The sequence below is a fragment of the Calypte anna genome, chromosome 4A, assembly GCF_003957555.1.
Source record: "Calypte anna isolate BGI_N300 chromosome 4A, bCalAnn1_v1.p, whole genome shotgun sequence".
In the NCBI taxonomy this organism is placed as follows: Eukaryota; Metazoa; Chordata; class Aves; order Apodiformes; family Trochilidae; genus Calypte; species Calypte anna.
In genome coordinates this window covers 6,066-28,358 of record NC_044248.1, presented here as the reverse complement: position 1 = coordinate 28,358, position 22,293 = coordinate 6,066, and the positions used below count along the sequence as shown (strand labels likewise).

Sequence of the window (22,293 nt, the reverse complement as noted above, 5' to 3'; positions counted from 1 at the left end):
CATTTCCTATGGACAAAAAAAAGAAAAAATATAAAGAAATAGAAATAAGGAGGATGGAAATACAAAGGATTACAAATCGCAGTTCCAAGGAAAGAAAGGTCAAACTTCATTCATCTCTGAATTTGACACCAACACAAGCCTTTGCAATGGGGACTGACTGTCTCTGTTGAAATCAAGAGATGAAAGAGGGATTTGCAGAAGACTCTTCAGGATTTTTGAGACTGCCAGAAGGACATAGTGATCTACTTTTGTACAAGATTTTGGAAGCAGCACTAGCTGTTAATTTTTGTCTCTGTTCTTATGGTGACAGAGATTAGTAACACACTATCCTTCATTTTAAAGCGAAGCTTTCTGCCTTAGGTTACTGAGTAATGCAGCAAGGAAGAAAACAAATCTGACATCCTAAAAGCTGTAGATAAACCAAATTTAAATATATATCTCCTTGGTATGACTTGTCACCAACTGCATGTGTGTATTCATTGTCATTGATATATTTTTTTGGATTCAGCTTCTTAGCTGTTGAATTCCTTGGTCAGAAGAACACAAAACATGTTACTGCTGTGTGCATAATTGTGGTATCTTAAAAGCAAAGACTTCTCTTCCACGCTACTGTGGAAACTCAGCAGACCAAGGGTAGGAAAGTATCACAGTCTCTGAGGTGGCTGAGTGACATGTTCACAACGCATATTCTAGACCATGGTTGCAAATAATCTGTGAGTAAATCACGGTAATTGATTCCTGGCATGAAATTATTTGATGCATAATTTTTATCTACAGGCCTTCACTGAAATTATTTGATCAAAACTGCCTCTGGTTGACAAGTTTTGAGTATTACATTAATCAGATAATAGATAATTATTTTTTTCTTCTCAGTTCAATTCTGAAAGTCAAGTTTGCTGTACCTATGCTGTCAGTTTAAGATTTTTTACTAGCAGATTTTGCACAGTAAAAACACAAAACATTTTCTGTTACTTCATTCACCAAAAAATTCATCTGAGAAATTTCAAACAGGAAAGAAAATGTCTAACAAATATCAAGCACAGCTGCAAAAAGTGTCTTTGGTTACAGAGTAAGTGTACACAGAAGTACTTTAGATTCCATTTCCAGTAGCACCACTATAGAGGATGATGCTTTTTAGAGCACTTATAGCTGGTGTGAGTGATGTATTAGTTTGCACTAAGTAAGCAGCAGATAGCCTTTTCGCTAAGTTACTGACACAACTGACTCTGAAATAGTGTATGTAAAAGGCAAATATTCATAGGGAATAAATTAATTCCCCAGGATCATGAGGGTTAAATTGTGTTTTGGAGTTAGCAATTTCTCAGTGTACTGAAACTGATAACAGTTCTGTTATGTACATGCCTTTTTGCTGCCTCATGGATATTTAAGACTATTATACATACTTAATTGTAGATGTTTGTTTGGTCAGTGGAGCTGTTGTGTGTACCAACCTCTGCCTGTCAGAGGTGTGGAGGGGGAGTAGGTAACCTAGGGATCCTTTCAGCAATTGCTTTTTACCTGTGCAAAGTCTCAGTGGAAGCTAACAGGACTTTAACTTGAAAAAGAAAAAAATTACCACTGACTAGTCCCAGATGCAGTTTATGCTTGTAGCCCTTCCCTTGACCTGCTTGATCAGCATACCCCTGCAGTCAGGTTGCCAGAATGCCATGGATAGATGTTTATTGGCTCCAGTTAAACAACACGAACTAGCACAGCTCTCCAATCCTATTTGCTATGTTAGGATTCCAGGAGCTTGGTAGCAGCACGTTGTCTTGCAGGATCTGTTCCCTGGAGAGAAAAGTCTACGTTTCTAAAGAACAAGTGTCATCTTGAGCGTATCAGAGCAGAACTGCCACCAAAACCAACACCCAAATGTGAAGTTGTGTATGTTTAGATCAAAGTTCCTTTGATCCACTTCCTTATGCAGGACAAAAGTCAGACCTGTGTTCGTATCAGATGGGCTTAAAAACAGGTGGAAAAGAAGCTGTGTTTTTCTCCTGGACAGAAAGACAAACAGTTGCAGCCAACCAAGAGCATTTTTCACAGCTGTGTCTTGGTGATGAAAAGGAGCCTGTCTCTGCTGTGGAGCTAAGCAGGTTCCTACGTTGACTTTAGGGTGAGGCAGAAGTAGTGATGCATGCACCTGTACCCCAGGGTTTACCTTTTAATCCACTGGTCTGCTCCTGGTCCTGGTGTCGTTAGGACCCATGGGGCATGCTACAAGCAAAGATGGAATCAGGCTTGTGGTTTCAGAAGACGTTAGGCCCTGCAAGCTAAATCAGATGCAGTGGTTCCTGTTATTTGTCTCTTATAAGACCTGCACAGGTAAGTCTATTATTTATACAATTCAGTGTGACAATGGCTGATGTTGAAACCACAAGCTCAAACAATAAACCTAACAAATTTTCAGTTTGTAGAAAGCTTGTGGCAAAATACATTTCATAGAGCTTGACGAACATCAGCTTTGGGCCACTACGTCTCATTTCTTTGTTTAAGCTGAGCTGGCTGGTGATACGTAACGCTCTTATTGCTGAGGTTTTTTCCTTTACAGTATTTTTGAGGCTCTTGGGGTGTGTACCTCTTGTCTCCAGTAGAAAGGTGGGAGCTGCTCAGTAGTCCTCAAGGGCTGAATTTCTCCCTGCGTTGCCCAGTGCTAGGATTACAGCACGTTCCTGCCTTAGAATAGCACCAGGCTACACCTTCCCAAACAGTACAGAGCATGAAGTACCTCACATCTTTCTTCCTGGCTGTGAGAGAGCTAGAGGTCATCCCACAGCAAGTGAGACACTGGGGGAACTGGGAACCCCCCACAGCGAGGAGTTGCTCTTTGTAACTGAAGAGTGCAAAGGCTCAAGCCCTTGCTCTCTAGTGCTGCAATAAGATAGCCTGAAAATGACCTTAAAAGCATCACCTGAGGAAAAAATGCGACTATGTTACACTTGGTTTTCTCTGGGATAAAGCCAAGCTCTTTCATGAACTGTATTGTATAGAACAGGTACGATCTTCCAAGTAAAATTTGATCTGCCTCTTCTAACTCGGTGTTATAAAAGTGTTCAATTAACCATATAGAAGTGAGACACTTCATGCCCATGACTTGGTTTGCATTTGTATCTGTTTTAGTGAAAATTTCTGCATAAAGCCATGTCTAGCATCAATAATATATTAATAGCACAGGCAGTGATTTCTGTGTGTAACTTTGTATTAGTAGGGACCTCAAAATAATTTCCAGCTCATGTTATTAATCCCCAGTTTAATTTCAAATCAGTACAGGGGGTTTTGACCTCTATTCTTTTTTTTAAAAATGCTATTAATCAATAAATTGCTCTGCTTCCCATCTAATTATGTAGTACCTGATGCCCACACATTAATTTTACATCTGGCTCTAAAGATAGGCAGGAGAATGTCTCGAGCGATGCAAGCTCTCTCTTCAGGCAGGCTCTCCTTGGAGCATATTCCCCAGTGATGAACAGACTGTGAGGAGGCCACTGCAGAAAGCTCTTGAAAATTCCACTTTTGGAGACTGAACAGATAACATCACAGTAAGCATGCAAAGTAGAGAGTGCAAAAGAAAACTTTTTCTGTAATACCACACCTGGGACCTGGGCAAGCTGCCCACTGGAATCAGTGAGCAGGGGCATAAGGCCTTGGGGTTCACCCTGCTTTGCTGCAGGGCTGGCCCAAAAGCTCTTCATGCTGGCTTCTGAGGAGAGGCTCAGCAGTTTTCAGGAGGCTGATGTTTTGTTTAGCAACTCATTTCTCCTTGTAAAAACAGCTTTTAAAAAATTATTTCTCTTGAAAGGTTAATCTTTGTACAGATTATGTCAATTTAAAAAAAAAATAATTAAAAATTAAAATTACCCCCAGAAAAGTTATTTTGTATATGGAAAGAAACTTTTACAGATGCTTTTTATTTATTTTATATCAGTGGCCATTTTGTCCTCTTACAAGTTTTCTTCTTTATCACAGTGCTCTGTAAACAATACCATTTACTTCGTCATTGTAAACATGTAATGCTAGAACCATAGTCAAGTTCACAAGGACAGGTCTCAGCCACACCGTGAAGGGCATGTTTCACTACTGATGTATAAGCTTGCCTGATTTGTATTTTTTTCTTTTCAGTAATGGGGAAGTTTCACTAGGATAAAATACAAAATAAAATCACTTCTTACATGAAAATCAATTTTTTCTGCATGGTGTTCTGTTGAAGGTTTTACTGCTTTTTTTGTTCATCACTCTGGAAACATTTCCACCTCAAGCACTGGTTTGCAAAGACCAGAATTCAAACAGAGCAAGCAGGGAGCAGCTGGGGGGGCTGGTGCTGTGGATTTGGGTGGTAAAACTATGTCTGTTCAGAGAGCCATTGATGGGTATGTGTAGTGTGAGGAGAAAGAGCTCTCTGCTGCTTTTCATTGCGAATTAGACCTGTCAATGCTGAGCTGCCTCTAAGTGTGGTTGGGACTTTATGGACAGAGAAAACCAGCCATTTTTTTTTTCAAGATCGAGACCTGACCTTTGTCTTGACAGTGGGGACTGATCTCGAAGGCAATGTGTCCTCACATGTGCTGACAGATGATTAAGAGCTGATTCAAGTGACTCAATAAAACATGCTTATTGTCACTAGTTTGCATGCAATTAAAAAGAAATAATTTATTAACCTCAGTAATTTAGCTACTTTCTTTCCAATTACTCCTCAGCAATCCCTATAGAAGGGAAATTTACAGTGCAAAGGTACCCTTATCTCTTTCAGCTATCAGAGACAGCTCAGGTGTCTCCATGTGACTGGCCATCTATTGATCTCCCACCATGGTATCATCTTCCCATCCTGATGGGGTCTGCCCTTCTCTTACTGAGGGTCTGAGTTCACCATCTGTAGTCCAGGATAAGTTTTCAACAGTCCATTTTCTCCAACTTAAGTTTTGGTCAATACATCTTACCATTGTATTAGGTCGTTTTCAGTAATTACCAAATTGTCTGCACATTGTTTCAATATTACTGAATGGAGTGGTACAGTATAAGCTTTAACTACAGTTAAATCAGATGCAGTTCAATTAGAATTGCAGCCTAGGGCCTGATTACTCCATCTGCTAATGCTAAATCACTCATCAAGCAGCTTTCAGTTTGCCCAAATATTTAACATTTATACCATTAATGCTAATATTCCTTTAATCTATTAACCTTAAGAGGCTTCAAGGGTTTTTTCCCAGGGACATTGTTCTCTTGGGTTTGTCTTTGCTTCCTCATTCCCGATTCAGGCACGTCCCTAGGAGTCTCTCATCCCCCAAACGCGGCCTGTTTCTGCTGGCGTCCCCTTCACACCTAGCTTGCGTGTCCCCCGACTCTTTCTCCGCCCCCCGGCCCCGTCTCTGCTGAGCTGTCCCCGCCCCTGGGGCTGTCCCCCACCCATCCATCGGCTGGCGACGGACACAGCTGTACACTGCCCCGATCCTTTATCCCAGCCGGTGTCGCACCCTGCCCTTTCCCGGGGGCAGTGCCCAGGGTAGAAGAGCCACCCCCATGCCCAGGGCCCTCACTCTGCTCAGGGGCTGTGCTGGACTCAGAGCACTGCAGCTGTCAGGATCCGTTTGGGTGAGTGCTTTTGGAAGCTCTGGGACACAGAGGCGTCAGCTTTCTACAAGTCTCCAAGTCAGCAATGGCTACAGTCAAAAGCGCATTTGTTGCCCACAGCTTTTTATTTTGTTGGTAGTTTTATGGCACCAAAATGTTTTGATATTTCATTGTAGTGTAACAAGGCAACCAGGTGCCCCTAATTGCCAGGGAGTGGACATGAGCTTGTGTAAAGCCCATCTGTGCCTAATTAGGGCGGGCCCCCACTGCACATGAGCAGGACCAGGGGGCCAATAAAAGGTGCGTCCTAAAGCACAGGCTCAGCTCAGTCCTGAGCATGCTTTGCAGAAAGGCCAGTTGCTCTTGGAGCACTGTATTACCTTCCTTGCGCCACTAGCACTCATCGCCCACAGGGTGAGGCTCTGAGGAGTCTCGAACCCGGGGCCTCGGCATTGCAGTACTGTGTCTTAGCCAGCTGTGCCACCAGAGCCTCACCTTGTGAGTGATGAGCTCTAGGCGCAAGGAAGGTAATACAGTGCTCCAAGAGCAACTGGCCTCTCTGTAAAGCGTGCTCAGGACTGAACTGAGTCTGTGCTTCAGGACGCACCTTTTATTGGCCCCCTGGTCCTGCTCATGTGCAGTGGGGGCCCGCCCTAATTAGGCACACGTGGGCTTAACACAAGCTCATGCCCACTCCCTGGCAACTAGGGGCACCTGGTTGCCTTGTTACACTACATTTCATGGTGGATTTTTTTCTTTTTGCGGATGATGAAGCACAGCCTATTGACTGCGTGGTTAATATAGTTGGCCGATTGTAGAGGGATTTTAAAATGAAGATGGATTGAGATCCCTGGCCGCTGAAAGCTAAGTTGAGGGATGGGGAAGGTCTTGAGAGATGGAGGGAACAGGGTGGGGAATTGCAGGGAGGGATTTTAAAGTTAGAGGGCTGTGTGACAGCTATCCCCTTTGGGCAGGTAAAGGGCGGACAGTTTACTTTTCAGCACGAAGCTAGCATGTTCCAGGCAGGGCAGCTGTAGCCTCTGTGCGTGGCTTGTGTAATCTGTTGTCTTCTGGGTCTCAGGCCCTACTTGCGTCCCAGTCCTCTCTTTGTGCTCAAGGATCACAGCACACACCTATCTGTATGGTCTTGAACACCTGTACTCCTCATCACAGCACCCATCAGACATTTCTTTTCTTGCATTAGATCCTGAAAGCATGGATCATACTTGTCTCTGAGAAGTTTCTCATTGGTCCTCTTTTGGTCCAGTGTCACAGTTTGTGTCATCAGCACCACTCATGAGCCATCTATTTTAAGAGCCTTGAGCTATTTTTCTGTCATTCCTTTCCACATCCCTGTGTTCTTAGGTCTTAGGAAGGCTTCTTGCACATCCATCCATCCATCTCGGTTTTGACTCATTTCTTGCTACAGATCATAATGTTTCATTCTCTATCTGGGGCTTCCTTAAGGCCTCTTTGCTGTTGAAAGTAGAAATTGATCAACTATAGGAATGCTGAGATCAACATTGGTTATTGTGATACCACTTCCAATTGTATATATGTTAAAGATTTAGCAAACTAACTGTGATTTGACTTGTGATTTGACTTACCATGAGTAGCTGGAGTGATAAGGCCTTAGGCTGCAATTCTAATTAATCTTCAGGTGAATTCCTGTGAAGAACCTTAGTGAGACTTTTACTCTGTTGTCTGGAATAATATTGGAACAAGATGTAGACGAGATAATTATGCAAAATTATCTTCTTCAATGGTAAGATGGAACAACAGAAACTGAAGGTGGAGAAATTTATTGTGGAAGAATTATGCTGCAGAAAAGCAACTGGAAGAGTTGAACAGACAAAAAATGACTGATGGTCAACAGGAGCCCTCAGGTAATTGAGGGTAGAAGAAATCAGAATGGAAAGATGTGCTCATTGTGGGAGATAATTGGATAAACAATCATATGAACTGGTGAATAGTCATATCGTGTAGCCTTAAATGGACAGGCAAATTAAGGCTGGTGTTCCTGTCTGGAGACAACCAGCTCAAGCTGCAATAAACTGATTCTGTGACAGAACCGAGGGGCTGAAAATTCCTTTTGAGTCAGAGGCAAAGATTGGATCGAGATGCAGCAGTACTCCTCCCTGAGAAGGACTTTAAAAACCAAAGGGTTCAGTCAGAACCTCCTTTCTCCCTCGTTGTGCTTTTCTCTTGCCTTTTCTCTCTTTCTCTGGCTCTGTTCCGGCTCTGAGCCTTGTCCCCAACTCTGCTGGGATTTCTGAGAAATCTAAATGAACATTTTCCTGCCTTCAGAGTGCCCAGGGGGTGGTGGCAGTTGTGGTGGGCTGTTGGCAGCTCCTGGGGACAGAGCTCCCAGCTGTGGCAGGAGCAGGGGATGATGTTCTCTGAATGACTCCAGCTGGGGCTGGGGTAGCCCAGGTGCGGCCAGTCAGGTTGATGAGGGGGCTTTCCCAAGGGACTGTGGGAAGGGCAGTGGGGTGGGGCCTAGGGTATATAAGCCTCCACCTCTGCTTGGGGTCTGTGTTGTGGTTGGAGCTCTACTGAGTGTGAGGAGCAGAGGTTGGTGCTTCTGGCCAGTGCAGTGGTTGTTTGCTCTGTCTTGGTATTTTTTCCTGGTTCCCCAAGCAGTAACGTTTGTAGTGTTCAGCTTCTGAATGGGAAGGTAAGTGGAACACCCAGGGGCTCTTTGGAGGAGTTTAGTGTTCTGTAAGAGGTCAGTGTTTACTGATGTGGGACTTACTGGTGTTACTATTGATTGGAATTTTTTTTTTTTTATGGCACCTGGTGAAGAGGAACCCTGCGGCTACAGGAACATCCTAGCCCGGTGATGTGGCTTTCCTTGTTGACCATGGCTTCAGGTGCCCACCCCTCTCAAAAAGAAGTGGAAGCAGGTGTAAGGAAGGGCTGGGCAGGTGGGAGGTGAGGGATGTGGGTGGGAGTGTGAAGTTGGGAACTGCAGGGAGGGGTTTGGAAGTTAATTTAGGTGAGAGGGCTGTCCAGGAGCAGCCTCCTTTGGTCAGGTGAAGGGACCAGATTGATTCTAACATGATGCTAACATGGGTGGGGCAGCTCCAGCCTCTATGTGTGGGGGGGTGTAGTTTCTGTTGTCTTTGTCTTTATTGTCTTAGAGCTTCCTCTGGCCTTGATGTCATCTTTGTGCTCACAGAGCAAGTCTTGCACCTTGGGCACCATCCCTAGGCTCCAAAACACCTTTATTCATTACAGTAGCATCCTTCAGTGATGCCTTCTCTTGCGTAACAAATTCATGACATGGAACAGTGTTGTGTCTTGTAGGTTTCTCAAAGGTTGTCTTCTGTCAAGTTCTTCCAAACTGTAGCAGCATCTCTATTTGTGGATTTTCTTAGACTGGGACTCGTTCCCTGTATCCTAAGGTCTTGAATACAGGCTTCTCATTTATCTCGTATCTTAGCTTGGAGAGAAGCCTTTTCTCAAAGACCATGTCCTTTGAATCTCTCAGGGCCACAATGAGGCCTCCACATGTTGCCGTCGCATCCCTTTAGGTCTTCTTGCCCAGCAGTCTTGGATCCTGGAATCATTCTTCTTCCTGAGAGTTTTCAACCACGAGTTGAAGTTTCGTGGTTTGCAGGGTTGTGTCATCTCTAGTTGGCCTAAGCATTGAAGCTCTGGCTTGGAGCTGCCCTGCCCGCACTGTAGGGTTAGGGGCCCTTGGAAGGGACGTAATGGAATTGTCGGTGTCTTGAGCAGCATTCCACTGACTTGGGTAATGCTGTTTTTCAGATGGCTCTGGAAACGTGAGAAAAGGCTGGCGGGGCTGCAGGAGCAATTATTTCTCGGGTGTTGTATTGCTGTTGAAGGCATTGTCCTCCCCTGTTTTTTGTGTTTTCCAGGTGCTCTCAGAACCTCATTTTGGCCTCTGCCAGGCTGTTAGGCAGATGGGTGAGGGGGGCCAAGGTAAAGGAGGGAGCAGGAGGTGGTCACCACAGTGGGCTGCGTGTTGTTTGAAGCAATATCTTGGCATGTGCTTTTCCTTTGACTTTTGCAGGTGGCACACAGCACCAGAGGGACAAAGGCATGTGTTCAGATTTGGTTGGAGAAGGTGAGATGATTTTGGGCTGACTCAGGCTGGGTATTTTATGTCGACTCGCTTAAGCGTTTCCCTTGATTTTTGCAGAAGATGCATGCACCGCCTTTGGAGCCAGAAGAGCACTGGAGGTGAGGCAGGATGGTAATGAGGAGTGTGGTTCTCACGAGCAGAACAGTAATGTTTATGTTTCTGTATTTTCAGGTGCCAGAAGCGATGGTGGACATGACGTCTGGGGAAGGAGGTAAGCAGAGGAAGACGTGTGCTATGGGGTGCATGTGGAAGAGGTTGGTATTCTGCTGATGTAGTCCTTTTCTGCTGACATTGCTGTCTGTTATTGCAGATGATGAGGAATATGACAGTTTCAGGAAGATTCCAGTCAGCTGCTGCAGGTTTTTTTCCTGGCCAGCGCTTCAGACCCACAGCTTTTCGAAAGCTAAGTGAAAGGCATGATGGTCGGGGAGGGTCTGTGTAAAGGGGTCAAGATTGTGAATTGCAGGGTCAGGTTTTAAAGTTACTGTAAGGGGAAGAGCTATACAGAAAGTCCCTTTTTGGTGGTTGCTGGGAGCCTGTCGCTCTCTGGCACGACGATAGCAAGTTCCAGGAATTGAATGAGCATTGGTGATGAGGTGGTAGTGAGGGGCTCATGGAGCTGGTGTCTTCTCACAAACACAACAATGGTTTTGTACCCACAACAATAGTTAGGTGCCCTGAATGATGACTGCTACAGCGTCCAACTTTGGAAAGCGTGGATGAGTGCAACCCCGCAGGGCTCTTGTGTGAAGCTGGGTCATTGGGATGAGAATGGGCTTGGCTGATGTTAGTTACTGCTTGAAATTCTTGTCGGTGTTTTGGTGTTGTGGTTGTATGTGTATGTTTTTTGGTTTTGTTTTCTTAATGTAGGTCAGGAAGAGACCCTTGCAAGTTCAGGAATATTTGAGTCCACCCATATTTTTTTCCTTGCTGACCATGGCTTTGGAGTGCCAGCCCTCTGAAAGATAAGTTGAGGGACTAGTGCTATAGAGGGGTCAAGGCTGAGAGTTGCAGAAGGGGTTTTGAGGTTACTCTTGGGGAGAGGCCAGTCTGGGAGCAGCCACCTTTAGTCTGGTGAAAGGAGCAGGTTAATTTTGGATGCGATGCCAGTGTGGGCAGGGCAGTTACAGCCTTTGCGTGTGGTGGTGGTTGTGTGTAGTTTGTATGTCTTTAGTGTCTTAGAGCTTCCTCAGGCCTCGATGTTCTTTGTCTTCTCAGAGCAAGTCCTGCATAAGTCCTGCATCTTGGGCATCATCCCTGGAAGACCTTCGCTCATCAGCACAGTACTAGTCAACAGCATTTTTCTTTCATGACAAACTTAAAGCATGCATTGTTCTTTCATCTTGGAAGTTTTTTGATGGCCATGTTCTGAAATGCTTTTCCATACTTCATCAGCATTTCCAGTCCTAGATTTTCCCAGAGTGGGACATGTTCTCTGCATCCTTATGTTCTTAGGTTTTGAAGTCAGGCTTCTGGGGCATCTGTTGCTTCAGCCTCTCGCTTCACAGCTGCATTGCTGTAGTCTCCTTGCCCAACAGCCTTGGATCCTTGAGCCATTCTTTTCGCTGAGTGTTTTCTCTTGAGGTCAGGTCTCGTGGTTTGTCGGGTTGTGTCTCAGGTTGGTCTCGGTGTTGAGTGTTTGGCTTGGAGCCGCTCTGCCCTGAGCGTGGAGTCGGGCATTGTCAGAAGAGCTGTGATGGAATTGTCCCGATGTTGAGCAGCATTTTGGTGACTTGTGTAATTCTGTTTTTCAGATCCTGTGTGACAACGATGCACATGAAACAGATTGAGGAGGAGAGAGAGCACCATCCAAAGGCTAGTCAGCTTTTGGTGTTGCAGTGAAGGTCCCTCTTGGTACCTGAGTGCATTATGGCTTGCTGTCATTTTGAGGGTAGAAGCAGTGAGCAAAGTAGGATATCTGTTCTGGAAGTGGCTCTGGCAAGGTGGGCAAAGGCTGGTGTGCTGAAAGAGCATTTATTTCTCAGGTGAAGGCATGAGTGTTCCCTGTTGTTTGTGTTTTCTGGGTCTTCTCCTGACCTCGTTTTGTCAGCCTACCAGAATGGCAGGCAGATGAGCCAGGGACCAAGGTAAAAGAGCAGGAGATGGACATCACAGTGGGCTGCCTGTTGATTGAGGGAATATCTCAGCATGTGACTTTTGCAGGTGCCACACAGTGTCAGGGACAAAGCCATGTATTCAGGTCTGGAGAAGGTGAGATGGTTGTGAGCTGGCACTGCCAGGTGTTTGTCAACATCGTTTGATGTTTCCCTCTGTTTTTGCCAGCGCTGTGCAGGCCACCTTTGGAACCATATGAGTGCTGGAGGTGAGGTGGGGTTAGTAGTGAGGGGTTCATGGGGCTGATGAGTTCTGATCAGCAGAACAGTAACTTTTTCTCTTGGCTTTTCAGGTGCCCCAAGCAATGGTGGTGATAGCATTCAGCTCTGGAATGAGAAGGTGTGTGGTATACCATGGGGCTCCCTTGAGGAGGTGAGTGCAGTGGAAGTAGCGTGTGTTGTCTTTAGGTGGGACTTGTGTCAGCACTGTTTGTGATCTGTGGGTTGTGTATTTTCCTTTTCTATGTATTAGGGGATGAAGAGGTACTGTGTGACTGCAAGCAATCCTAGTCCAACAGTGTGGTTTTCATTATCGACCGTGGCTTTGTGCTGCTGTTGCTTTTGAAGATAAGTTGAGGGCCCAAGGGTGGGTGGGGAGGGGCTGAGCAGAGGAGTTGAGGTTAGGAATTGCAGGTGGTGTTTTGAAGTTAGTGTAGGGGGGAGGGCTGTCGAGGACTAGCCCTCTTCGGTTGGGTGAAGGGAACAGGTTACTTTCCAGTACGATTCCAGCATGGGCAGGGCAGCTCCAGCCTCGGCACGTGGTGGCATGTGGTTTGTGTCGTACATCTTTTTTGTCGTACGTCTTTGTCTTGGAGCTTCTGCTGGCCTTGATGTCCTCTTTGTCCTTGTGTATCAAGTCAGTCATATTGAACATCATCCCCAGGGTCTAGAACACCTTTAGTCATCATCAGCATCATAGTGCCAGCTGGATGCTTCTTTTCTTGCATCTTCCAGGTTTCTTGACAGGCATCTTTTGTCACATTTTTCATGACCGGATCTGCATCTCTGGTCATGAATTTTCCACATCTGCAACTCGTTCTCTGGATCCTTAGGTCTCTATGCTAGTTTTCTTACGCATCTGTCACATCAGTTTGAATGGCAGTTCTTGTAACAGGTAGTGTCCTATGACACTCTTGATGCCACCGTGGAGCCTCCTTGCCTCACCATTGCATCCCTGTAGGTGGTCTTGGCCAACTTCTTGGATCCTGGAGTAATTCTTCTTGCTGAGAGTTTTCTCTTATTGTTGAGTCTTGTGGTTTGCAGTGTTTGTGTGTTTGGCCTGGAGCTGTTCTGCCCAGAGTGTAGAGTCTGGGAATGTTGGAAAGAGCCATAAGCGTCTCTGGTGATGTTTATGTGCCTGGAGTTTTTAGGCCACAGTTGTACAGTGATCTTTGGTGGAGCAGCTGTGGACAGCTATGGAGGCTGGGTGGACAGTAACTTTGGTGTTTAGTGAAGGTGATGGGACCCTCATGGGACGGTTTTTTCTTATGTAGTGGGATTGACCCTCAGAGTCATTGAGGTTGTATGTGCAGGGGCTTAAAGTTTTGCGGCTGTGTTTATTAATGGCACAAGGTCACAAGGTGGTAGTAGTAGTCTAGATGGGGTTCCTAAATGGGATGGAGATGTATGGAATTATCCAGCTGTTGCCCAGCATTCCTGTGACTTGTGTGATACTGTCTTTCAGAGGCAAAGGAAAAAATACATGCTCGTAAGAAGAAATGAGGGAGCAGAGTGCAGTCACAAGGTGAGTCTGTGTGTAGCTTTGGAGGGATTGTGCTTTTGGCAGCTACCTGATTACCCTGTGTGTTTAAGTCGGTTTGAAGGTGGAAGCCATAACAAAAGTGGAATATCTACACTGAAGGTGACTGGGGTGAGGTGAGTGACTAGTGGGCCCAAAGAGCAGTTATTTTTCAGGTGTGTGTCATTGAAGTTAAAAGCATCAGTTGATGTTTGTTTATAGGTTCTATTGTTGCCACCACATGATAAGAAAATTCCAGAGGCTGGATAGGCAAATGGCCAGGGTAAAGGAGTACAAGGTGGGAATTGCTGCGGGCAGGTTGCCATTTGAGGCAGCATCTTGGTACGGTCCTTTCATTTTTTGCAAATATCGCAAGCGGGCTCCGTGGGACAAAGCTGTACACTGGAACAAAGCTACAGGGAGTAGCCCAAGGCGAGGCTGGTGTCAAAGAGCAGAGAGTAATGCAGACTTGTTCCCTGTGTCCTTAGATCTTGAATCCAGGCTTCTCATCTGTCATCTAAGCTTGGAGAGCAACTTTTTGTCAAAGGCCATGTCCTTTGAGTCTCTTGGGGACACAATGGGGCCTCCATGTGTCACTGTCGCATCCCTTTAGGTCTTCTTGCCCAGCAGTCTTGGATCCTGGAATCATTCTTCTTCCCGAGAGTTTTCAACCACAGGGTGGAGTCTCGTGGTTTGCAGTCTCCTTGCCCAACAGCCTTGGATCCTTGAGCCATTCTTCTCGCTGAGCGTTTTCTCTTGAGGTCAGGTCTCGTGGTTTGCCGGGTTGTGTCTCAGGTTGGTCTCGGTGTTGAGTGTTTGGCTTAGAGCCGCTTTGCCCCGAGCGTGGAGTCGGGCATTGTCAGAAGAGCTGTGATGGAATTGTCCCGGTGTTGAGCATTTTGGTGACTTGTGTAATTCTGTTTTTCAGATCCTGTGTGACAACGATGCACATGAAACAGATTGAGGAGGAGAGAAGAGCGCCATCCAAAGGCTAGTCAGGGTTTGGTGTTGCAGTGAAGGTCCCTCTTGGTACCTGAGTGCATTATGGCTTGCTGTCATTTTGAGGGTGGAAGCAGTGAGCAAAGCAGAATATCTGTTCTGGAAGTGGCTCTGGCAAGGTGAGCAAAGGCTGGTGTGTAGAAGGAGCATTTATTTCTCAGGTGAAGGTATGAGTGTCCCCTGTTAGTGTCTTCCAGGTGTCCTCCAAACCTACTTATGGCACCCGCAAGGATGGCAGGCAGATGGGTGAGAGGCCAGGGTAAAGGAACAGGAGGTGGACACCACAGTGGGCTGTTTGTTGCTGGAGGCACTACCTGAGCATGTGCCTTTCGCTTTGACTTTTGCAGGTGCCACAACCATCCTTGGAGGGACAAAGACGCACATTTAGGAGCGGTTGGAGAAGGTGAGATGGTGGTGGGCTGGGTCAGCCATGCATTTTACGTCAAGTCGCTTAAATGTTTCCTTTTGTTTTTGCCGGCGCTGTGCGTGCTACCATTGGAACCAGATGAGCGTTGAGTTGAGTTGGTAGCGAGGGGTTCATGGGGCTGGTGACTTGTGATCAGCAGAACAGGAACTCTTTCTCTTGGTGTTTCAGGTGCCCCAAGCAATGGTGGTGATGGCATTCAACTCTGGAATGAGAAGGTGCATGGTATACCATGGAGCTTCCATGAGGAGGTGAGTGCAGCAGAAGTAGCGTGCTTTGGCTTAGGTGGGACTTGTGCCAGCGCTGTTTGTGATCTGTGGGTTTTTTTCTTTGTATAGCGGATGAAGAGGAACTGTGCAACTGGAAGCGCATCCCAGTCAAACACTGTGGTTTTCATTACTGACCATGGCTTTGTGCTGCAGTCGCTCTTGAAGATAAGTTGAGGACCCAGGGGTGGGTGGGCGGGCCAGAGCAGAGGAGTTGAGGTTGGGAGTTGCAGGTGGTGTTTTGAAGTGAGTGTAGGGGGGAGGGCTGTCTGGGAGCAGCCCCCTTTGGTTGGGGGTTGGGTGAAGGGAACAGGTTACTTTCCAGTATGATTCCAGCATGGGCAGGGCAGCTCCAGCCTTGGTGTGTGGGGCTGTGTGTTTTGTGGTGTCCGTCTTTGTTCTCTTAGAGCTTCCTCAGGCCTTGACGGTCCTCTGTGTCCTCACAGAGCAAGTCTCACATCTTGGGCATCATGTCTGGAAAGCCTTTCCTGATCAGCACGGTGCTGATCAGCAGCATGTTATTCCGCATGACGAGTGTAAATTGCAGATCGGTCTCTTGACTTGGAAGTTCCTTGATTGTCATTTACCGAAACAACGTTGCTAACTTTGTCAGCATCGGGACTGGGTCCCTGCATCCTTGCATCCTCAGGTCTTGAAGGCGGCCTCTCAAGCATCTGTTGCTTCATTTGCTTGCGTTGCAGATGCATCGCTGTAGGTCTTATTGCCCAAAAGTCTTGGATTCCATAGTCCGTCTTCTTGCTGCTAGTTTTATCTTGAGGTCCGGTCTTGTGACTCACATGGCTGTGTCTTGGGTTCAGTCTGTGTGTTTGAGTGTTTGGCTTGGAGCTGCCCTACCTGCTGTGTAGGTTCAGGGTCCACGGGAAGCACCACAACCTGACCAACTTGGTGCTGAGCGGCGATCTGGTAACTTGCATAATCCTGTTTTTCAGATCCCCCGTGTCAAGTATGAGCAAGAAAGGGATGGAGGAGGAGACAAGGGAACCATCCGAAGGTTAGTCAGGGTGTGGAGTTGGTGGGAATGTGTTTCTTAGCTACCTGACCACGTGATGGTTGGTTGTCATTTTGAAGGCGGAAGTGGTGAGCAAAGCGGGATATGAGCACTGGAGGTGGCTGTGGCAAGGTGAGCAAAGGCTGGTGGGCTGAAGGGGCAGTAATTTCTCAAGTCTTGTATTGTCCATTAGTCATGAGCATCCCTTGTTGTTTGTGGTTTTTTTCAGGTGCCCTCCTAACCTCATTTTGGCACCCCAAAGAGATGGCAGGCAGATGGATGAGAGGCTGAGTTAAAGGGGCAGGAGATGGACATCACAGTGGCCTGGTTGTTGTTGGGGGCAATATCTCAGCGTGTGCCTTTTGCTTTGGCTTTTGCCGGTGTCACACACAGTGCCGGAGTGACAAAGCCACGTCTTGAGGAGCAGTTGGAGAAGGTGAGATGGGTGTGGAGGAGATGGGAGGTGGAGAAGTGGGCTGGGTCAGCCATGCATTAACGTTAACTGTGTTAAACGTTTCCCTTATTTTTCAGGTGCTGTGCGTGCCACCTTTGAACCCAGATGAGCATTGAATGTGAGCTGGGGTGGTAGAGAGTGGGTTCATGGAGCTGGTGTCTACTGATCAGCAGAACAGTAACTCTTTCTCTTGGTCTTTTAGGTGTCCAAAGCAGTGGTGGCCACAGCATTCAAGTCTGGATCGAGGAGGTGAGTGGAACTAGATGGGTTCTTTGGAGGTGGGGGGTGTAGTATAAGTGGTTGTTGATGGCTGAAGTGCACCTTAGTGGTGACACAGTTTCTGATTTTCCTTGTTTTCTGATTGCAAGTGATGAAAAGGAACATGCCCGTCAGACAATGTGATGTTTTGCTGGACATAAATCCAAAAACACCAGCCCTCAGAAAGATAAGTTGAGGGACTGAACTGAAGTGCTGAGGTTGGCAGTTGTTGTAGAAGGGATTTTGAAGCTTTCTGAGCAAAGGCTGGTGTGGGCTGCTGTTGATTGGGGCAATATCTCAGCATGTGTCTTTGGATTTGACTTTTGCAGGTACCACACACTGCCTTGGAGGTACAAAGCCATGTGTAGAGGAGCAGTTGGAGAAGGCGAGATGGTTGTGGGCCAGGTCAGCCGGGTGTTTAGTGTCATTTCAGTTAAGTGTTTCCCTTTGTTTTTGTAGGATTTTTTTCGTGTGAGTTTTTGTGGGGATTTTTGTTTTGGTTTTTGTTTGGTTTTTTTTTGTTTGGTTTTTCTTTTCTTTTTGGTTTGGTTTGGGTTTTTTTTTTGTTTGGTTGTTTGTGTTTTGTTTGGGTTTTTTGCCGGCTTTGGAGCTGAGTGTTGGAGGTAAGCCAGGGTGATAATTTAGGAGGTTCATAAAGGTGGTGACTTCTTTCAAGGCAGTCAGTGTTTTGTTTATTTTAGGTGCCCTTCATTGATGAGTCCTGCAGTGCCTAATTCTGTGATGAGCAGGTGGGTGAGACCTCACAGGGCTCTTGAGAAGCTGGGTCTTCTCTAAGAGGTTGGTGCTGGCTCAGGTTGGAATTTCTGGTGACAATTATTATGTGTGGTGATGTGGTTGGTTTGTTTGTTTTTCTCTTTTATACCAGATGATGAACAGGAAACTTGTGGCAGCAGGAACATCCCTGTGGATGGTTTTGTGTTTCCTTGATGACCATGGCTTTGGACCCTTACCATCAACTATAAGTTGAGGGACTGGGGATGGGCAGAAGGGACAAAGCTGGGAATGGCAGGGAGTGAAGTTACTATTGGGGAGAGGGCTGTCTGGGAGCAGCTTGCTTTGGTCAGGTGAAGGGGGCAGATGAGTTTACAGCATTGGTTTGGCCTGGGCAGGGCAGCTCCAGTGTTTGTGTGTGGTGGTGTGTACTTTGTGTTGTCTGTCTTGAGTGTTTTATAACTTCCTCATCCCTCGATGTCCTCTTTGTCCTCACAGAGCGAGTCCATCATCTTGGGCATCATCCCTGGAAGGTCTTCTCTCATCAGCACAGTACTAGTCAGCAGCATCTTTGTCTTTCATGACAAGTTAAATACATGGACGATTCTTGCATCTGGGAAGTTTCTTGATGGTGGTATTCTGAAACACTTTTCCATATTAATCAGCATCTCTGGTCGTGGATTTTCGCAGAGTAGCACTTGTTCTCTGCATCCTTAGGTCTTGAAGCCCGGGTTGGTGGGCATCTGTTGCTTCAGCCCCTTGCTTCACAGCTGCATCACTGTAGGTTGTCTTGCCTAACAGTCTTGGATCCCAGAGATATTCTTCTTAGTGTTCTCTTGAGATCATGTCTCATGATTTGCAGGGCTGTGTCTGGAGTTGGTCTGAGTATTTGGCTTGGAGCTGCTCTTCCCAGAGTTGTAGGGTCAGGGTTTTTTGGAAGAGCCCTAAAGGACTAGTCCAGCACTGTTGAGCAGTATTCCAGTGACTTGTGTCTTCTGTTTTTCAGATCCCACATGACAAGGATGTACATCAAAGAGCTGGAGCAGAGAAGAGTGCCATCCAAAGGTTAGTCAGTGTTGGGTGTTGGTGTGAAGGTCCCTCTCCTGGCTACCTGACCACATTATTTTTGTCCTTTTGAAGGTGAGAGCAGCCAACAAAGCAGAATATCTGTTCTGGAGGTGGCTCTGGCAAGGTAAGCAAAGGCTGGTGTGCAGAAGGAGCAGTTATTTCTCAAGTGTTTTATTGCCGTTGAAGGCATTGGCATCCCCTGTTTTTTGTGTTTTCCAGGTGTCCTCCAAACCTACTTTTGGCACCCCACAAGGATGGCAGGCAGCAGATGGGTGAGAGGCTGAGGTAAAGGGGTAGGAGGTGGACATCACAGTGGGCTGCCTGTTGTTGGAGGCACTACCTCAGCATGTGCCTTTTGCTTTGACTTTTGCAGGTGCCACAACCAACCTTGGAGGGACAAAGACACATTTAGGAGCGGCTGGAGAAGGTGAGATGGTGGTGGGCTGGGTCAGCCATGTGTTTTATGTCAGGTCACTTAAATGTTTTGTTTTCGCAGGTGCTGTGCGTGCCACCTTTGGAATTGGATAAACATTGAAGTTGAGTAGCGAGGGGTTCATGGGGCTGGTGACTTGTGATCAGCAGAACAGGAACTCTTTCTCTTGGTGTTTCAGGTGCCCCAAGCAATGGTGGTGATGGCATTCAACTCTGGAATGAGAAGGTGCATGGTATACCATGGAGCTTCCATGAGGAGGTGAGTGCAGCGGAAGTAGCGTGCTTTGGCTTAGGTGGGACTTGTGCCAGCACTGTTTGTGATCTGTGGGTTGTGTTTTTTCCTTTTTTACATACAGGGGATGAAGAGGAACTGTGCAACTGGAAGCGCATCCCAGTCAAACACTGTGGTTTTCATTACTGACCATGGCTTTGTGCTGCAGTCGCTCTTGAAGATAAGTTGAGGGCCAGGGGTGGGTGGGGAGGGGCTGAGCAGAGGAGTCGAGGTTGGGAATTGCAGGTGGTGTTTTGAAGTGAGTGTATGGGAGAGGGCTGTCTGGGAGCAGCCCCCTTTGGTTGGGTGAAGGGAACAGGTTACTTTCCAGTATGATTCCAGCATGGGCAGGGCAGCTCCAGCCTTGGTGTGTGGGGTTGTGTGTTTTGCGTTTGTCCGTCTTTGTTGTCTTAGAGCTTCCTCAGGCCTTGATGGTCCTCTGTGTCCTCACAGAGCAAGTCCTTTGTCTTGGGCATCATGTCTGGAAAGCCTTTCCTGATCAGCACGGTGCTGATCAGCAGCGTGTTATTCTGCACAACGAGTCTAAATCACAGATCGGCCTCTTGACTTGAAAGTTTCTTGATGATTGTCTTCTGCAATGTCATTCTCAATTGCATTGTCATCTGATCTCCGTCCATCCAGTTTCCCTGAGGGGGACTCATTTCCCACATCCTTGCATCCTCAGGTCTTGAAGGTGGCTTCTCGGGCATCCGACGCTTCATTCCCTCGCTTTGCAGATGCATCACTGTAGGTCTTATTGCCCAAAAGTCTTGGATTCCAGAGTCCCTCATAGGGCAAGTCAGTAATATTGAACATCATCCCCATGGTGTGGAACACGTTTAGTCATCATCATCATAGTGCCATCTGGATCCTTCTTTTCTTGCATCTTGCAGATTTCTTGATGGGCATCTTTTGTAATCTTCTTTATGGACGAATGAGCATCTCTGGTCATAAGTTTTCCACATTTGCAACCTTGTCTCTGCATCCTTAGGTCTTGATGCTAGTCTTCTTGCACATCTGGTATGTTATTTTGAAAAGTAATTATTGTAACAAGCAGTGTTCTATGACACTTGCTGTCACCATTGGGCCTTCTTGCCTCACCCTTGCATCCCTGTAGATCATCTTGGCCAACTTCTTGGAGCCCAGAGTAATTTCTTGTTGAGAGTTTTCTCTTAATGTTGAATCTCGTATTTTGCAGTGGTGTGTCTTAGGTTGGTCTGTGTTTGTTTGGTCTGGAGCTGCTCTGCCCAGAGTGTAGAGTTGGGGATATTGAAGAGCCATAAGGGTCTCTGGTGATGTTTGTGTGCCTTGAGTTTTTAGGCCACAATCGTACAGTGATCTTAGGTGGAGCAGCCATAGTCAGACTGGGTGGGCAGTTGCTTTGATGGTGTTTGAAGGTGATGGGACCCACATGAGGGTTTTTCCTGTGCAGTGCAGGAGATTGACCCTCTCAGTAGTTAATGGTTGTATGTGTATGGATTTAAAGTTTTGGGGCTGTTTATTAATGGCATGAGGGTAGTAGTACTCTAGATGGGGTTCCTAACCAGGATTGAGATGTCTGGAATTGTCTGTCCATTGTTAAGCATTCCAGTGACTTGTGTAATACTTTCTTTCAGATGCAAAGGACAAATATGCGCTTGTAAGAAGAAACGAGGGAGCAGAGAGCGGTCAGGTCAGTCTGTGTAGTGTTGGAGGGATTGTGCTTCTGGTAGCTACCTGATTACAGTGTGTGTTTAACTCATTTTGAAGGTAGAAGCAGTAAGCAAAGTGAGACAGTCACTGAAGGTGATTGGGGTGAAGTGAGTGATGACTAGTAGGACCAAAGAGCAATTATTTTTCAAGCGTGTGTTGTTGAAGTTAAGCATCAGTTGATGTTTATAGTTTCTATTGTAGCCACCATGTGACAATAAGAAAATTGAAGAGGCTGGATATGCAAATTGCCAAGGTAAAGGAGTAAGAGATGGGAATTGTTGCAGGCAGGGTGCTGTTTGAGGCAGCATCTTGGTACGTTCCTTTTTGTTTTTTGCAAATATTGTAAGCAGGCTCACTGGGACAAAGCTGCTGACTAAAGCAAGTAGTCCAAGGTAAGGTCAGTGTCAAAGAGCAGAGAATAATCTGGATACTCAGTGAAGCTGTTACTTTTTTGCATGAACATTGTAGGCCACTTTTGGGCCTGGATGGGCATTTGAGGTGAGCTGGGGTAGTAGTGAAGATGAACATGGAGCTGCTGACTTCCTTCAAGTATAACAGTCATTTTTGTCCCCTTGGTGTAGCTTGGGTTCCACAAACAATGACAGATGCAGTATCTGGCATTGAATGGGTACAGAGCAGGTGAGGGGAAGCCCAGGGTGTTAATCACAGAATTACCTCTATTAGAAAAGACCTTCAAGATTGTAGTCCAGCCATTAACCTAACAATGACAAGAACTTAAGCCATATCCCCAAGTGCTATTTCTATGACTTGAGGGTTGTCTTTAGGGATGATGAGTACTTCAAAGGAGGGTGAAGGAGGTTGTTGCAGGAGAGGTTTGTCAACTCATAGGATTCTTCTGGATGCTTCCTGCTAGCACTCTGCTTTGTGGAAGATGAAGATGAGCCTGGTGATTGCAGAAACATACCAGTTACCTGATGTGCCTTTTCTTGAGGAAGGAATCTGATCCCTGGGCTGCTGCAAGCTAAGCTGGGAGACCAGGAACAACTGCCCTACAGCATGAATATTGATGTAAGATGGGAAGAGAGAGTCCAAACCAGAAATGCCTCATTCAAAGATATTGCATTTTGGAAACTCCCCATCAGAGCAGATCCCGAGAGTCTGTGGAAATCACCAGCAACAAGACTCTTTCCTCCTTCAAA

At 46.4% G+C, this 22,293-nt stretch overlaps 1 long non-coding RNA gene across 1 annotated transcript; it reads left to right on the top strand.

Moving 5' to 3' along the window:
* The first annotated feature begins 17,082 nt into the window (after positions 1–17,082).
* LOC115598273 lies at positions 17,083–17,687 on the top strand. Its single transcript, XR_003987535.1, has 3 exons — positions 17,083–17,156; positions 17,268–17,343; positions 17,640–17,687. It is a non-coding gene; the product is annotated as an uncharacterized LOC115598273 (long non-coding RNA).
* The last annotated feature ends 4,606 nt before the right edge of the window (positions 17,688–22,293 follow it).